The sequence below is a fragment of the Aotus nancymaae genome, unplaced genomic scaffold (genome assembly GCF_030222135.1).
Source record: "Aotus nancymaae isolate 86718 unplaced genomic scaffold, 86718_ANA_hifiasm-v0.15.2.pri h1tg000007l, whole genome shotgun sequence".
Classification (NCBI taxonomy): domain Eukaryota; kingdom Metazoa; phylum Chordata; class Mammalia; order Primates; family Aotidae; genus Aotus; species Aotus nancymaae.
In genome coordinates this window covers 42,457,126-42,469,291 of record NW_026988418.1, presented here as the reverse complement: position 1 = coordinate 42,469,291, position 12,166 = coordinate 42,457,126, and positions in this window count along the sequence as shown.

Below are 12,166 nucleotides of genomic sequence, written 5' to 3'. Positions count from 1 at the left end.
AATTAGACAGGAGGAAGTTTGTTTACTTTGAAATCTATTACATATTGTGGTCGATATAGAAAATAATACTGCATTGTGCATTTCAAAATCACTAAGAATACATTTCAAATGTTCTCATCACAAAAAAATGATAAATATTTGAAGTGATAAGCATGTTAATTAGCTTGATTTAATTATTCCGCATTGTATTCATGAATCGCATCATTTTGTACTACATAAATATATACCAACTATAATTTTTAAATTGCATTCAAAACTAAATATTAAATTTTTAACAATAAAAGTATTTAAGGATTTTTAAAGAACTCAGTGGTGCAAAACCTCCAGGTGAAATGAACCAGCATGCTAATAATAAAAAATAAATAAAGCAAGATGGCAATGTCCTAAATTGGCTTTTTAAATTTTAAGATACACAAAATTACATTATTTTTATAATGTCGATAGCATTTGACTTTTCTCAATCAAATCAGTTTAAATTCCTTCTAACAATACAAGTCTAGGCTTGTTTGCTTAATAAAATGTAGCTATTTTCCATGATCTAGGACTTAGTTTTATCAATGAATAATTTTGTAACTTCAGTTCAACATTTGCAACTTACTCTGAAAGAATTCTAACGTTTAAGCTATTTCACTCAGTGTTAAGAAAATAAGCCATAGTATCTCTAGTTCCTGACAAATAGTAGGTGCTTAATAAATTTGCTGTGAATGAATGGATGAGTGCCTTTCTTTTGTTGTTCTAATAATCTGGAATTTTTTTCTTATCTTTTTACATTTTTTTTATGTTGTGAAAATAAAACATGGTGAAAATTTAGTGGCAACTAAATGCCACTTTATCAGAGAACCTCTCTACATAATTCAAGAAAGTACATTATATTTTGTATGACAGTAGGAAAAAAATAGCCTTTGAAATATATTTCAGATTTTAAAGAAATTGGGGAGCCAACAGCATGAAGTCTGGAGAAGATGAGCACCGCATTGAAGTGTGGTGGAATTTGTCCTAATAAATTAGAATCTGAATATTTAAAGGAGCAAAGACATCTAGAAATCTTTATTTCATAAAAACTAACAGCAACCAACCTAAGATAGTTCTTATTTACAGCCAAACTTCAAAGCGATGGGACTTTTCAAGACCCTTGCAATCTTGAGAATCTAAAATTCTCTTACAGATTTTATTATAGTTCTTCTAATTCTCAGAGATTTATCTTTTTCTTTGAATGTCTCATTACATTATATAATTAGGCATCTTAATTATATGCCAATGCATATTACTCACCCTTATTTCATTATATAAGAAATTTTAGCTCATAACTTGCAGTGCACTTTTTTTTTTTTAATTTTAGTTTTTTAGAGATTGGGTCTCACCCTGTTGCTCAGGCTGCAATGCAGTAATGCAATCATAGCTAAAGGCTGCCTGAAACTCCTGCATTCAAGGGATCCTCTTGCCTTAGACTTCCCAGTAGATGGGGACTACAGGTACATACCATCATGCCCAGCCATGGTTTACATTTTATGTAAGCTCTCTTTATTAAAAATTCTGTAGGCTTCTTTTATGGATAAATGAATTTAGACATGATAGAATTTAATGCCATTATAGTAACATTCTGATCAACCAGATTTTTTCTGGTTAATTGCATTTTTTTAAAAACAACATTTTACAAGTGAAATCTACTCCTTTAAAATGTTGTCAAAATTCTTTTCTTTCTCAAATGCATTAGTTAATTTACCACTTTAGTAAGTAAAACATAGGTAATGATAATTGAATCTCTCTGATAATTGAGTATCTGATAGTGCCTGGAAGGAATCTCGTTCTGAAACTATGTTCTCAATATTGTATTGTCCTGGCAAGGTAGATATAAAGATTAACACAAATTCGACTCACTACAAGACTGAGCCAGGAAGCTTAAAATTTCTATGAAACACGCCCCCTCCCCGACACACACATGTACTTGCCACACACCTTTTACTATGTTTTATGACATTCTTCTAAAATTTAAGATAAGCCAAATAATTTTTCACTAGTTCAAGATTTGGTTTGATTGAATTATATTTGATCAAGGTCTTGCTATGTTTAAAAAATACGCTATTTTTCAAACTTGAATTTTTATAATTCTTCCCAATTTTTCAGTGCGATAAAAAGCCCTGGGACTATTAAACATCTGATATCTACTTAATGGTTATATAATTGTATGTGTGCATTCATGCAGATTTATTTGTGTAATTATGAAATATTTCAAGCACACAGAAAAGGATGGAGAATAGTATAATAAACACTAAGATGTGTATCTTCCAGCTTAAAATATTGTATTTTTTAACAGAATGTCACCTACCCATATTAACTGTCCCTCCCTAAAGATAATACCTAGCCTAAATTTACTGTTAATTATTCTATATTCTTACATGTTTACTATATGTGCTTTTCTACTTTTAACGTATAAAAAATGTACATTTTATATTTTATTCCTACCATATTTATATAACTTCAGGAATATATATATTACATACTTTCTATATGCATACACATATATATTTTACCATATATAGCCTATATACTTTAATTAAGAATATATGCACTATATTATTTCTATATTATCAAATGTTATGTAAATGGTATAGGTATTGATCTGAAATTTTCTTTTATTTTTGCACAAAATTAAGATTTTGTAATTTGTCAATTTGATTCATAGAACTCTGGCTCATTCATTGTGTTGTTGTATGACATTTAATCCTATGAATCTATAACTATTTATATTTCCAGTAGATAAACATTTATTAATGATTTTTTTCTATTACAAACAATGGTGCAACAATGATCTTATATATGACTCCTCGAACACATATAAGAAGGATTCCCTAGAATAAATGCCCAGAAACAAAAATTCTGTCTCTAAAGCTACAAGCATCTTCACTTCACTACGTAAGATTAATAGTTCTACAAATAAATGGAACTTACCAACACATAAGGCAACAAGGTTCTGTGGCTCCATAACTTTGACAAATTTGTTATGGTGAGAATTTTGGATTTTTGCTGATGAGTGAAATGTATAAACGTACTGTTTTGTATGTAACCTCCATTTTTCTGTGTATTACTGGTCAGCTCTTTAAATACTTATTTCTCCATTTAGTTTTCTTGTTCTATAAATTGTCTGTTCATTTCATTTGCCCTACTTTCTTGGGCAAAGACATTGATTAATAGTTTGAAAGCATATTCTATTGTCAAATATATGGAGAAATAGTCACTGCCATATATTGCTAGTGGGAATGCAAAAAGTCACAATCTTTATGGAAGGGAATTTGATAATGGCTAGCAAAATCACACACATTTCTACCTTTAGCTGAGCCATTCCATTTCTAGGAGGCTATCCTTAAGGTACACTAGTAAAATCAAAAAAAAAAGTGAATAGTGTCTTTGCTGCTCTGCTCTTTGCTCTGCTCAAATGCAGGTTCCATAAATACATCTTCATATTACATAGATATATGTGCATAAACGTATGTGCATATTGATATACAATGAATATATAGATACACATGTATACAAATACATATATATGTAGAAGATAGTTTTCTTGGAATATATCTTGCTTTATAGATTTAAATTTATAATCACATTTCAAATATTTATAAATGAAATTTTAAAATAATTATTTGAAAGTAATACAAAATAGACTTAATTGAATTGATGGCATAACCAGAGAGAAATTATTTTAAGTGTGTGCTTATAAATACATTAATTTGGAAAAAAATGTATATATGCCTAATGTATAATCTAAGATTAAAAAGAAATCTGAAAAAAACATTTTCTGTAATCCTGTTGTTATTAATAATAATGGTATTATTATACTTCAATTTTTCTATATTTTTAAATAAATAGAAGTCTAATATAAACTTATTTAAATGAAAGAATATAAATAATATGAGATTTAAGTAGTTATGGTTATTTGTTATTTACTATCATTCCACATATTGGAAAATAAAAATTTTAAATTATTAGCATGATTATTAACATTCATTGTTATGTGAAATGTCAGTTTTAGATGCAAATATAGAAGCACTTAATATGCAGAATCACCAAAATTATATAATTTATATTTTGTAGCTCATATATACCTTTATAGTTTATTCTCCCCACAATAGTGGATATTCTACACACAATAAATTCAACTGTTTACATTTTACTTCTTAATGTATATGAATTCTATCAAAACCCTATATACTTTAAATAAATAATATATGCATTGTATTATTTCTATATTATCTAGTATTATATAAATGGTATAGGTTTACCTATGCTATATGTTCTCCACTTACTCTGCCATGAATGTAATATACTTAATTTCTACTCATTTTGAATCTTGCTGAACTCCCATAATGGTCCACCACAATTCTGAGATCTTGGTGGGGCACTGGAACCACTATATGCCAATGGTATGACAAAGCATGGCAGTGGATATCAAAATGAGTGCATCTCCTCTACTCAAATATATTGTCCCATCAGACTTTATAAAACACAGATTCAAAGATAAAATTACTAAGAATTTCAAGGCAGTGACACTAAACTAAGCACAAGGTTCTTCTAAACATAATACCCCATGCAACACCCAGGTTGGGCGCCCACAAAGCTGGTCTTGTTTGTGCACATTCTCACCCCAAACCCCAGAGATTCCACTATAAAATGTGGTTAATGTTTATATATATGTCCCAGAATTAGTCAAACACTGCTAATAACATTCTTACAAACCACATACATGTCTTATTAGATTATAAAGCCAAATGGGAGAAAATGCAGTGTAAGATGTGTTTTAATGAGAACAATTTAAGTAGGGATGTTAAATTGATTCCAGGGCAAAAGAAGAGGTTCTAAGTAGAAGAAATAGAGAGGATGGCTGTTTAAGAAAGATTCAATAGGATCAGAATGGGTTGATTCCATGAAAATTAATATGAAATAGCCTTTGGAATAAGAAATGCCAAGTTGTCCTTCAAGATACGTCAGCAGGAAATAGAGTGATGATGAATAGCATCTGACCATATTTGTTTTCATGTATCCTACCCTCTCCTCAACTCCAAATAAATTTTTTGCTGGTTAGGAGTCCAAGGACTATAAAAACTATCAATAATTGCAGTCATGGAGATATTTTTAAAAGCAGATAAAAATTCGATTTTCGTAGGGTGAGATTTATACTTGATTTTAAGACTTAATTTTGTGGATTTAAATCCAGTTTTTTTGTGTGTGGTTTTTTTTGTGTTTGTTTGTTTGTTTCTTACTAAATATCTCCTCCTGTATGAATATCTCATTTCTAGTTTTCTGCAATGTGTTGGCAAGAAAATCTCTTCTATGTACATTGCAAGAGATATTTAATTATGATATTTTTACATAAAATAGACTACTGTAAAATTTGACATAATTTGATTACCAGATTGAGAAGATCTTAATATAACATATTGTAGGAGGACTTGCATTCCCTTAATTACTGGTAACAAAAAAATAATAATTTATGTAAAAAACAGGGAAAAACTCCAGTTCCTGTGACATTTTTATTTCTGAAATGTTTAGATAATTTTCTGTAAAATTATCTTATGCCAGTAAAGAATGATTAGAAATGATTAGGGTTTTTTCTTTCCCTTTGGATGTCAGTTATGGAATTGCCCATATTCCATGCATATTTTGATCTGTATAATATCTAAAATGAGAAGATAATATTTTTTGAAAGCAGAAATCCAGAACTACAGCATAAAAGGGTGTCAAAGATAGGGTGAAAAAGGATTCAACGCAATAAGGAAGGAAGGCCTATGTCAGCAAGTAGGAAAGAACATAGCTAAAACAAATCATGCTCAAAACATACAAACTTTGGGATGAAGCTTTATAATCCTTGGACTCCTAACTGCTTTAAAAGTGATGTAAAATTGGTAGCATACATAGAAAAAGAAAAGTTATGAAATTTCAGAAATTAAAAAGAGTTTTAGATCTTGCAGAAAGTTCCAGTATTTCCAAAGATCTTGATAGACCTGCAATGATAAAAAGTTTTTTCATTGTAAATTAATGTTCGGTGAAATTAACCTAAAGAAAAGTTTAATCTGTTTCTTTGTTTTTGTTTTTTATTGCAAAACTTACAAGAGATTTTAACATATAAATGTGAATCAAGACTTTTCAAAAATATTTTCCTCACTTAGCAGGACGCTGTGTCCCTGTTTTCTTTTCTTTTCTCTTTTCTTTTCTTTTCTTTTCTTTTGTTAGAAAGACATATTAACATTTTTAAGAACCTCTCCCTCACACCAATTATTTCATGTGATCCCGGGGTAAGTTTTCTAAAATCATACAAATAGTTGATGGCAGTGAGAGAGGGGGCAAAGATACCAATACTGTTGGATACAACTTCTATATGCCATGTATTTTACATACTTCTTATTTACTCCAAGACAACTCTAAATCCTGTGCACTATTATCTTCATTTTAGATTAAAAAGGAAGTTTCAAAAAGGAAAATTAGTCACAGGCTACTAAGAAGAACATCCCCGATTCTGGTTCTAAAGCTGCTAAGATACTCTTTCCACTCTGAAAACATTAAACAAAGTTTTTAAAATTGTTTTATTTATTCATTTTTTTTTCGATTCAAGATCTCACTGTCACCCAGGCTGGAGTGCAGTGGTGTGATCATAGCTCACTGTAGCCTTAAGCTCCTGAGCTTAAGCAATCACCCAGCCTCAGCCTCCGGAGAAGCTGGGATTACAGAGGAGCACCACCCATCTGTCTAAGTTAAAAAAAAATTTTTTTTCTAGAAATGAGGGTCTCATTATGCTGCACATGCTGGTCACAAATGCCTGACTTCAAGCAATTTTCCCATCTCGGCCTCCCAAAGCTCTGGAATTACAGGCATCAGGCACTGTACCTGGCCTAAACAAAGTTTTAATTCAGGTTCAGATCTAAAAGGTTTATTTGGATATAATCCTTAATAATGTCTATTGAAAAGAAATAGCTAATGGTTAACACTTATGTAGAACTACTTGTCAGGTACTATCTGAATCATCATTCATATATATATATATATATACACATATATATATTTGCACATTTAAATACAACAAGAATGAAGTAAGTACTACAAAAAGGAGGTCAAGTAACTTGTCCAAAGTTCACAGCTCATAAATATGGAGTTATTATTTGAACTCAGATGATCTGTTCCAAAATTTCAGATACATACTGTGTGCTAGGGAAATAATGACCAACAAATAAAGAAAACTGAAAAAATGAGTTAAGTCATACATTGAATTAAAGAATCAAAATAACTGTTCAATAATTTTTTAGAGCAGCTACTATGTACTAGGCATTGTTCAAAATGCTAGGAATATAATACTGAACAAGTTCTTTTTTCTCATGAGGGCTGCACTTCCATGAAGGATTCAGTCCGTTTTAAATAAGATAGATACTGAGATTATGATAAAGACTTTAAAAAAAAAGATAAATAGAATAAAAAAGGAGTGTGCCAGTGTAGTATTGATGGCTATGCTAGTTCATTCTGGTGGATAGGAGATGCTTCCCTGATAAAGTGTTACAAGAGCTGAACCCTGACTGATAAGGAGTACTGCAGGTAAGTCTAGAGAAAGAGCCGATGCAGAAAACCCGCTTCAGTAAAGCCTTGCAGTGAGTGACCTCAGCCTGTAAAAGACCACCAAGCTGGCCATTACACTATGGTGAGAAGCTGAGATCTTTTCCTAAATGAAATAAGAAACCTTTGCAGTGTTTTAAGAAAGAGAATAATGGCTTATGTGCCCTGTTCATCTCCATTGGACCTGACCACTTAAATATTCTTCAGCTGACTTCCCACGGCGTGTGTGTGTGTGTGTGTGTGTGTGTGTGTGTGTGTGTGTGTGTATCGCTTTGCCTAAGGCTTTCTCTGAAGCTTTGGAAGGTTGATTTGCCCTCACAAAAGTAGGCAAAAGTGCTGGAAATTCACACACCTAAGGCAACCCTCAGGCAATGACTGCTTCATATAAATACTCCAGTTCCCTCACCCTTCTGGTGGGATAACTCCAAGGAGCTTTATCCAGAGTTTCTTTGAGGGCATTAAGCTTTAATAATCCGTGGAGGTAGCTGGCTTGATAACACATCCTTTATTGGCTGCCTCTCTTCCTTTATTTTTTTTAACTTCCCCACTCCTATCCTATGTATTGCTTTGCTTCCAAAACAAGATTCTCACACATGGTTTTATTTGTCTAGGGTCCGCTTTTGGTGAGAACAAAACGAATGCAACTTTTATTTACTTTCTAAAATGATTATTTTGTCTGCTGTGTAAGGAATGATGAAACTAAGGAAACTACATAATGGAATACTCAGTGCTCTAAGTGAAAGATCTTGGTGTATAAAATTAAAAAGTAGAGATGTAGGAAAGTGATTTTAAGGGTAAGGTTGATAGAAATTGTTGATACGGTCACATGCCACATAATGGCATTTTGGTCAACAATGGATTGCATCTATGACAGTGGTCCCGTAAGATTATAATGCAGCTGAGAATTTTCTATCACCTCAGGTCATAGCTGTCTTAATGTCATAGCACAATGCATTACTCTCAGTGGTGACGCTGGTATAAACAAACCTACCACACTGCCAGTTGTATAAAAGTATAGCACACAAAGTTATGTACAGTACCTCATACTTGACAGTGGCAATAAATAACTATATCACTGGTTTATGCATTTACTATGCTATACATTTTATTATTGTTATTTCAGAGTGTTCTCTTTCTACCTATTTAAAAAAAAAACCTTTAATACAGCCTCGGGTCAATTTTTCAGGAAGTATTCCAGAAGAAGGCATTAGTATCATAGGAGATGACAGTTCCATGCATGTTATTGTCCCTGAAGCCTTTCCAGTGAGACAAGATGTGGAGGTAGAAGACAGTGAGACAGATGATCCTGACCTTGTGTAGTTCTAGGCTAATGTGTATGTTTGTGTCTTGAGTTTGTTTTAAACCTAAGAAGTAAGACAAAAAAAAAATTTTAATAGAATAAAAGCTTATACAATAAGGATTTTTAAAAAGAAAATAATTTTGTACTGCTGTACAATATGTTTGTGTATTAAGTGCTATTACAAAAAGGTCAAAAGATTAGAAAAAATTAAACATTTAATGAAGTAAAAATGTCACAATAAGCTCAGAATTTTTAAAAATTTAGTACCGTCAAAGTGTAAAGTGTTTATAAAGTCTATAGTAGTGTACAGTAATGTCCTAAGCCTTCACATTTACTCACCATTCACTCACTGACTCACCCCAGGCAACTTCCACTCCTGAAAGCTGTATTCATGGTAAATGCCTTTTACAGGTGCACCACATTTTATCTTTTGTACCATACTTTTGCTGTACCTTTTCTATTTTTAGAAACATTAAATTTAAATACACACATACTTCTCATTGTTTAGTAACTGCCTACAATATTCAATCTAGTAACATGTTGTACAGGTATATAGCCTAGGAAAAATAAGCTATACCATAAAGCTTAGCTTAGGCTATTCCATCTAGGTTTGAGTAAATAGACTCTGTGCTGTTTGCACATGGATGAAATCACTTAACTATGCATTTCTCGGAACATATCCCTGTGGTTAAGCAACACATCACTGTATATTGTTCATGTAGGTGGTAGAAAGAAAGATTTTAAAAGACACTCCTACATTTTTGGCTTGAGCAGCTATGTTGACGGTACTGCCATGTACCCAGATAGGACATTTGGAAGCTTGATAGTCCAGAGAATAAACTAATGAATTCTCTTTGGGAAATGTTCATTTTCAGCAGACTGTTGAGCATTCTAACAGTGATGTCAAGAAAGACAGCTGAATCTTTGAGTTTGCTGGTGTTGGGGAGAAGAAAAATTCAGGGTAGGAGATATTATTCTAGAAGTCTTCAGTACCTAACTGTCATTTAACTTCATATGACTGCATGAGATCAACTGCAAAGATGATAATAACTATAAACTTTTGAAAACAGTAAATACGACAGCCACCCTACTCCCCTCCAAAGAAGGTACTAGTATAAAAAAAAGTAACATCATCCAAAAAGTTGAAAAAAAGCTATGCAAATGCTGGAATTTCAAGAGAGTTTGAACAAAATCATTCCAAACTTTGAAACAGTCGACAGTGTCATATGGTGTCGACAATTCAAAGGACACAAGACAGAAAAAAGACCTTTGAATTTGTAAGGCAAAAGTCATTGGTGACTTGAGAAGTATCATTTAGGTGAACCAGAAGAAACAAAACTTGAATACAGTAGGCAAATAATGGAAATAAAAATGTTGATAAATAAATTATAGATAAGTGAAAGGTTTTTAAGAGGTTTTTTGATATTTGCTAAAAAATGTTGGTACCTGGATACAAATAAAATCCACACTCTATTCTACCTCCCCATTCTTAGTGGTGTTAAATCAAGCTTGTATACTGATAGAATCACCAGAGAAGAGATTTTAATGATTTTTTAGCAGTTTATTCAACTCCCACACACACAAATTTAGAATCTTAGAATATGACTAATGAACTTTTATTATTAAAGAGTAAATAATAAATTAATCTTAAAGTTGAGCATGAATTCTATTTCACTTGAAAATTAGATTAAACATTAGAAAATATAGTGTAGAACAATTATTGTGTATTCCTCTTATTTGTAAGTAGCTAATTACCTCCACGATCACCATACTGTTCACTGCAATACCAAATATACTCTCATTTTCAAATGGCACATGTAAGACTACCATTCATTTTTTTGTGTAAAGTCAAATATTTTAATTCAGAAATAATGTTTTAGTAACATGCTTTTTAAAAGGAATTGTAAACATAAAATTTATAGCTTGAAAATCCTTAAAAATTTTTTGTCTTCAACTAATGTAAATAGTTGGCAGCTTATAAAAATCATGTCAGCAAGCTTTTGTTTAAATTTTTCGCCTCCATAAATTCAAAACTAAAGAGTATTGTCTTTTTAGAACATTCTTATAAAGTCTGTTGCTTTAAAATTTGATTAGTGAGAACAATACATGTTTTGAGTACCTCAATTTTCCCTAACACTCTCCTATTTTGTTCATGCTCCTTATACAATTATAGTACCTGTCTCAGATGATTTTTCATGGATGCTGTGCTATTGTACATTATTATAATATTTCTTATTTTCGAGGTGAAATGCTGAGGTAACAAAATAGGTATTCTGAATTTAATTCTACATTACAAGGACTAAAAACGTCCAAATAGGACTTTTAAATGAAAAAAGTCCATAACTTGAATAAGTTAAGTATTAAATACTTTTGAAAATTTATTTTGTTTTTTGCTGTAGATGAATGTGTATTAAATGACTCTATAAGATTAAGATAACAATATAATGTAATTTCTATTGTTTATCATGAATTCTTATTTAAATTTTATGAACATATCTTGACTTTGAAAGGGTTACCTGTTACTATTTATATTAACTCATAATCTATTTCCTTTTGTATGTAACTACTTGAGATTTCTTAATAATGTTTCATTTATATATTAAAAACGATATATATAACTAGCTATATATATGCATATATATATGCATATATATGTAATTTATAAGTTACTTGCATGTTTTTTAGCTCCAGATTGGCTCTCATGTTAAAAGAGACATGTTGATTACCTACTGATACGGTTTGGCTGTCTCCCACTCAAATCTCACCTTGAATTGTAATAGTCCCCTTGTGTCAAGGTTCAGGCCAAATGGAGTTAGTTGAATCATGAGAACAGTTTCCCTCATACTGTTCTCATGGTAGTGAATAAGTCTCATGAGATCTGATGATTTATAAATGCCAGTCCCCTTGCACAAGCTCTCTCTTGCCTGCTGCCATGTAAGATGTGTTTTGCTTCACCTTCGCTTTCTGCCATGATTGTGAGGCCTCCTAACCATGTGGAACTGTGAGTCAATTAAACCTCTTTCCCTTATAAATTACCCAGGCCCAGTATGTCTCTATCAGCAACATGAAAAAATCTAATCACCTACTATGCACAAAAAATGTTTTCCAGCATCATGACTGCCCAAAAATAAACTCAAAATGTGTTTTCCTTTATGACATATAATAGGACTTTGACACTGGGCTTTTGAAGAATTCTTCTCACCTTTCTTTGCAAATGTTTTTAAGGAAACACAGTGGTAAGTATAATATAAATGAGCAGCTTTAAATGAA